This window comes from Malurus melanocephalus, unplaced genomic scaffold, assembly GCF_030028575.1.
Source record: "Malurus melanocephalus ecotype Western Australia unplaced genomic scaffold, MMel_1.1 scaffold_86, whole genome shotgun sequence".
Lineage (NCBI taxonomy): Eukaryota > Metazoa > Chordata > Aves > Passeriformes > Maluridae > Malurus > Malurus melanocephalus.
This window is the reverse complement of record NW_026623318.1, coordinates 1,821,112-1,828,513: the sequence shown is the minus strand read 5'-3', so window position 1 is coordinate 1,828,513 and position 7,402 is coordinate 1,821,112.

Below are 7,402 nucleotides of genomic sequence, written 5' to 3'. Positions count from 1 at the left end.
CACTCCTTTTAAACTCTGGTGAAACTAAGGGGATTTATCTGAGAAAATGAGTTGCATACAGGGAGGAGATGAACATCCCTGGGGATGTTCTCCTGTTTTCCCTCTTGTGTGTAATGTGTGTGTTTAGAGAGTGAGACTGAGGAGTCGGTGACTTTGAGAAGTGAGGAACTGATGAGTAGTGGGAGAAGTGACGTGGGTCTGTCCAGGCTGGTYCATGCTGTTGGGTCTAGCTCGTGCCCCACCTTTTCTGACCTGAGAGCACATGAGGAGGTGCTGCACTGATGTTTCCCAGCAGCTTCCATACACACTTGGAGGTGTTTGACCTGGTGGTTTGCAAAGCCCTTCCCTGGGTCATAGTGACACAGGAGGGAGTCAGTGTGCCCAGTCCCTGGGCACAGTCCTGCTGATCTGTCAGCTGTTCTTGGGATCTGTGCTTGAAAACTGTTTCTTCTTGTGTTCCTACACCTTAAAGCAAATTCTCAGTGAGTTTCCCCATCCTTCCCATGGCAATCCAGACCTCCCAGTTACCCCGTACTGCTCCTCTGGGTTGGGGAACCGGAAGAAGCCAGCTCTGGCCCAGGTGYTCCAAGGTGAGTTTGATCCTAGATATGATTTTGGCTATGTGGGTCATAACATCCCTCTCGCCCCACTCCAGGTAACTGCCAGGATCCAAAGTCTGGGATTGCCCTCACCCCAGTGCCTGCTGGGTCACATAATGCTAGACTCAGTGCGAGCTGTCTGTGCATTGTGCTGGCAAGAATAAATAATTAACCTCTTGGGCTCTTTGGTCTCTGGCCAAAATCCAGATATGGGTCACCATGTGTTATGGGTTCGTGAGGATACCCATGCACAAAAAGCTCACAACACACTCAGAACTGCAAAGCAAATTAATTTTATTAGTTGYGTTAGCAATAAGTACATCCCAACYCCTGGATTCTGAAGAAGCTGAAGAGCACAAGAAGGAGATGGAGCATGGCTTCTGAACCAGAGGGGTGGGATGGACGGTCAGCACACCTTCAGGGCATCCTGCAGATGAAAATGGTGTGCATCATGGTGTCCGCACCCTCCAGCCCAGGACGACACCTCATATCCCCTCCTCAGGAGTGGCCAGTTCCAACGTCATCTCACGTGGGGCCAGTGCATGAGAAGAGGTCAAAACAGCCCATGATAATACCACCATGCCAACAGCGGCTTATTGTGTATTGTCCCCCTTTCACAGGATGAGTCCCACAGTGACTGATACATAGTTTCATTTCTGAAAGTTAGAATCCTACCAACTAACAATAAGAACTTCTTCTATGGTATCTTGTTGGACGTGCACAACAGCGGACCAAATATGGCAGGGCCTTAGACATGTCTTTGGTCCCTGACACGCCATGGCCAGCTGGGTCCTGGTGCATCCTAGCCACCAAGTGTCAGCCACTCCAGGGCTGGACAGCCCTGACCATGGTGCAGTGCCCTCTCACCCCCAGAAGCTCCATGGTCCCCATTTCCCCCCTGCAGAGAACCCAGGCTGAGAATTCCAGGGCTGACTCAAGACCCCTACTCACTCTGGGTCTCCCCAGCTCGCTGGGGCCTCAGAGCATCACTCCCCAAGCACCCACTYCTGGAATGCTGACAGACCCCAGGCACAACCCTAGGGATGGATTCCCCACGGCATGGACCCCGCTTCTGGTGACCTGCTGTCCTTCAGGGAGACCTTGCCCCCCAGCCCTTGCAGCAGGAGGTGGCTGGGATTCCAGCTCCCCCAGCCATGGCATGGACCAGAGCAAAGACAGGCTCAGACAAGGAAGCAGCAAATAGGATCCCCCCGAACATGATGGCCCCTGGAACCCCGACTGCTCCTGTGTGTGTTTGCAGCATTGCTGCACAGGATTTATTGGACCTGATTCCTCCCACTCTGGGTAGCAGAGCTGTGGGGGTGTGCACRGCCTGGGAAAGGAGTGGGGCCTGAGCAATGCGGGGTTCACTGACTGGGGGGGAAGGGAATTGGCACTGTGTCCTCCTCCCCAGGACAGCAGTGAGTGCACCCATCCCAAACCAGTGCCTGTGCTCCAGTGCTGGCCAGCACTGGACCACGGGATGAAGCTGCCCATGTGCCCGGTGCTCCAGGTGATGGCTCCCGAGCCCCAGTGCCGCTGTGTTTCAATGGAGCAGGAGCTGTGGGCAGCACAGAACACACACCGGGACTGACACGGGAACACCAAGCTGGATGTTGAGGAACACATCTGATGCAGGTGGGTCGGTTTTCAGTCTGCAGATTGAGATGCAAATTGAGCCATGGGTTTGAGCCAGAGTCTAGAGGCAAAAGGATATTTTTAGGGGAAAAAAAGTTCATCTGTATAAGGACATCCAGAGCAAATAGTTCAAAGCACTTGAGCTTGTTGTGTAAGACCTGGTGCTCCAGGTGCAGCGGAAGCAGCTCACAGGGATGCAGGAAACAGYCCAGCAGCAGCAGCAAACCAGAAAGAAATGTCAGGGTGGAAAGGAGTGGGATGGATGCTGGACACACCTAACAGCTCCTGCTCCCGTGGTCCCCACTGCTGTCTGCCAGTTCGCATTTCTGCTTGCATCTCCTGGAGCTGCAAGTGCTGCATGAAAGGAGCCATGAGAAAGGAGGAGGACTGATCCATCACTGCTGTGCTGCTGGTCAGTCCTGCTGCTCCCAGCTCCTGCTGGTCCCTGTCCCTTCACTCCCAAGTTTGTCCCTACACACCTCATCTGTGTAAGCACCTTATCACAGCATTAATCACTGYGTGCTCATCTGGTGGCTTGTCTTTGCTCAAGATGACACAGAGGCCTCAAGATCTCATTCTTGAGGAGAAATAAAGCAGTTCAGCTCTCCCAGCTGTGAGGCATTTATCGCCTGCAATTCATTGGATTTGCCCAGGAATTAAAATCTTCCTGGAGATGTACCAACTGCTGCAGGTCGATAAAGTAACTGAGGGAGGGGAGAAAAGCAAACAGAAGGGCTGGAGCATGAACTAGAAGGAAGAGTAGTGTCATCGAGAGATCAAAGAGAATAACACCAACAGGTTGTTATCATTTGTCAAAAGTTTGTTAAAAGTCCCCAGCTCCCAGCATGGTATGACACCTCTGTGAAAGCCAGATCTGTCTCATCRCTCTCCCAGCAGAACTGCCCAGACTTCAGCCCCAGAGCTGGGCTTCTGACACAGATGCCTTGTGCTCTCCATCAGCAAAGGATGGGGCTGAGGTCAACAACATTTCCCAGGGGCCATCCCTGACCCCTGGGTGCTTTGTGGCAGCTCTGAGCTCTCTGCCGGGATATGTTACACAGTGCCCTTCCTAACAACACTCACCCCTTATTCCATKTGTTTTGAGGGCAAGAAACAGGCTCAGGAGGGCTCTGCTGTCTTGCTCAAAATACTAAAGTGCACAGTCAACTTCCCACTCTGAACCTTTTGCATGTAAGGCTTAATAGATGCTAARTAGTCAAATAAATTGATATTCAGAGAACTGTGAATTGTGAAAGTCTATATCAGACCTGTAAAGATTAATGCATTAGAGGGTTTCCACCACTGCAGCTCAGCTTCTCCCTGAGCCAGGGCCATGATGACTTCCCCGAGATTACAGCATGGAAGGGGGCACCATTCTGCCTTGGCTATTTTAAAACTGAAAAAACGGTTTCCCAAAGTGCTATAAGACTTCTGTGTGGGAAAACCACCGAGCTCCTGCTATCCATCCCTCTGGATGTTCCTCATAGGTGGGGGTTTGCTGCCACAGGGTGACCCCTGCATTGAGGGGCAGCAAGATAAGCCCATTGGTGTCCCAATGTCCCCTTGCACAAGGATATGACCTGGGAGCTYGCAAGCCCCAAGGTGGGCAAGAGAAGAACCTGCCCTCCAAAACCTCTGCTTGACTCCTYGTTCCTGAGCCTGGGCTTTTTAACAGCACATCCAAATCTCTCTCTGCTCTTTCCAAGAGATGCAGCACATCAAAGGCTGAGGCTTAACACAGTCAGGCTTAGCAGAAAAAAGCTACAGGATTAGCACAGGTCATGTGTGCCCAACAGATGCTAAGTCCCAGACAAGGTGATATTTGTGAGGTCTTTTATGCCTTGAGTGATTTTAAGACCATGTGTGAAAAGTATAGTTTGAGAATGAGAGAGTCAGGTCTGAAACAGCAGGAAAGAACAAAGCCAGGGAGCACTGGAAGGGCTCAGAGAGCTCTGGCAATGAGGCGTCAGCAGGTGAGGGAACATCAGAGCATTTGCATCAATTTATATCAGGACTCAGCACGACAGGACAAATCAGGCAGACACTTTCAAGCAGGACCTGCCAGTTCTGCCAGGGTYAAACCTATGGACACAATGGATCCATCAACCCCCCCACACAAAGCAGCATTTCCCACAACAATCATGGCTTTACACTTTTCCTGAAGGGGTCAAGGGGAGGTTCAGGTTGTACATTGGGAAAAATCGGTTCCCTGAAAGAGTGGTTAAGCATTGGAACAGCCTGCCCAGGCCAGTGCTGATGTCACCATCCGTGGAGGGGTTTAACAGACATGTGGATGTGGCACTTGGGGGCGTGGGTTAGTGGTGGTGGCCTTGGCAGTACTGGTGGAACAGTTGGACTTGATGATGTTAGAGGGCTTTTCCAACCCTAATGATTCTAYGATACATCCTCATCTTTGAGAGCAGAACCCTTTTGCAGATGCCACCCATTCCAGATTCCAACCTCCACRGTATTTATGGATTCAAATTGCCTCCAGTGGCATGTGAGTTCTGGAGTGCCTTTGGCTCAGGGAGATGAGAGCTGTTGCCTCATCAAAACAAAAGCATGAGCTAGTGAATAAAAATCATTGAAAACAAATCTTCTATTACTTTGCTGTGCTTGCGTGTGCGATTTTTTACACCATGGTTTTACTGCATGCCTGCCTTGAAATGTGGGATTTCTCTCCCTGCCTCCTACTGCCTCCTGCCCCTTTGCAATGAGTCATGAGGTGTGTGAGAGGCAGGGGTAGGTGTCTGCCAGCTCAGAACAGAGACCAAACCCAGTGTAAGACAGAATAATCTAAGTCAAAAGTTCTTGGCTGTCAAACTTGGGAATTTCTTGTTTTTAGAAATCTTTTGGCTTTTTTTTCTGGGCTAACTGTCTTGTCTTCAGATACACATGGAGATGTATGACTAAAGGGACCCTCTGCTAATGCCTCCCCCTCAGGCTGGGCACCCACCATGCATCCCCATAGGGTGAGAGGCTGCTTAGGGGCAGCAGCACCTACCTGTGCTGGGCTCCCAGCACCACATTGCCTTCCATGACAGGAAAAGCAATTCCACTGAATATTCCATCCTCATGGTGAGGCTCCTTAGCAAGTTGCAGAAAAGTCTTGTTTGTACTATGTCTCCTCATTAACTTTAACCAGTGTGACTTTTGTCAAATGGAGGAGACTGTCCCCATCTGCCCTTGTGAGACCCTACCTGCAGTRCTGYCTCCAGCTCTGGGGTCCTGAGCACAGGAGAGATGTGGAGCTGTTGGAGCAAGTCCAGAGGGGGCCACTGAGATGCTCTGAGGACCACTCTGCTCTGGGGGCAGGCTGCGAGAGCTGGGGGTGCTCACCTGGAGAAGATAAAGCTCTGGTGAGAACTTACGAGTCCCTTCCAGGGCCTAAAGGGAACTTAAGAGTCCCTTCCAGGGCTCCAGGAGAGCTGGAGAGGGACTGGGGACAAGGGCTTGGAGTGACAGGACACAGGGAATGGTTTCCCATTGCCAGAGGGCAGGGATGGATGGGATATTGGGAGGAAATTCTTCCCAGTGAGGGTGGTGAGGCCTGGCATRGGTTGCCCAGAGAAGCTGTGGCTGCCCCATCACTGGAAGTGTTCCAGGGCAGGTTGGACAGGGCTTGGAGCAACCTCACCTAGTGGAAGGTGTCCTTGCCCACAGCAGTAGGGTTGGAATTAAATATTTTTAAGGTCCATTCCATCTGAAACCAATCTGTGAATTTTGAAGTGATGCCTCACTTTTCCTACAAGCGCCAGGGCTGCTGTGTATCCTCAGGACTCTCTTGCTCTCTCCTTAGCAACGGGAGGCCACGGATGAACTTGTACCTGTGCCCTGGGTTCCCATCAGTCAGCTTTGCTTTGGACACACAAAGAATTTTAATAGTTCCAGTGCAATRTAAGTTTATCTAATTCCTTATTGAGTCCAATTAGACTTTTGGTTTCACAGCATCCTGAGATGAACACGACAGCCATTCCTTTGCCTGGTGCCCCGAGAAATGCAGAAYCACAGAAYAGTCAGGGTTTGAAAGGGAGATCCCCTGGAGATCCTCCATCGCAAACTCCAGCTTGGAAAAGTGCTGAACAAACATCTCCAACCATTCCCTGTTCCTACTGCATCCATGTCTACATCCCCAGTGCCTGTCACCTCATTCACCTTTTTCTTAGATAGCATAGATCGTGATCTATTCAGCCTTTTCTTGCAGGGATGGCATTTCCACTTCYGACCACCCATTTTCTTCATCTCTGTGACCTTTTTCAGTTTTTCTCCATCTTTTCTGAGCCRGGTASCAAAGCCACAYGCACTCGTGAGCACTCCGCTTTATRCAGGAGCAAGGGATATTTYCCTTGCAATTTCTGGAGCCTTTCAATTACTCCTGAACCTTCTGCTGATGTTTTCAGAGAACTGCTTATAGTGAGAAATCTGTGCCTGGGTGCTCTCCAGGCATGTGTGCTCCTGCCAGGATGTGGGGCAGGGGAGGAATTTGTTAGAAACTATAGAGAAAAAAATGTAATTTAAGTCTGAAATTGTATCTGCTGTGTCCCTCTGTGGCTCAGGTTAGTGAGCAGATGCTTGTGACACAGGTCTGGCTGGGATGGCACATGCCAAATMCTGTATTTATCCACAATCCACTGTCTTGGAGCAGGRGASGAGGTTGGTGAATCAAGCCCTGTCYGTCTGCATCTCTAAGGACACCTYAGAGGTGAAGGCAATCCAGGGTGGATTTAGATTGGATATTAGGAAAAAATTCTTTGCTGTGATRGTGGTGAGGTCCTGGCAAATGTTGCCCAGAGAAGCTGGGCATCATCCCTGGAAGTGTTCTGGGCCAGGTTGGACAGGGTTTGRAACAACCTGGTCTAGTCCYTGGTCTAGTGGAAGGTTCCAGCCTGATATAGTGGAAGGRGGGTGAAATGAGGTAAGTTTTAAGGTCCTTTCCAACACAAACCATTCTAGGATTTGATGATTCTGTGATTTTTAGGACTGCATGACCACAATGTGTGTAAATCCCACTGTACCCAAGCCCATAGCTGTTCTCTCTCACATTTGTTATTTGCATCCCCTCTCCTACTGGGTCATRCCTTGGAGAAGGTTTTCCTGGAGCTGTTTCTCAGCTCGGTGCTTGGCTCAACGCCTTGGCCTGCTTTGTGCTGAGCTGAGTGCCTGTT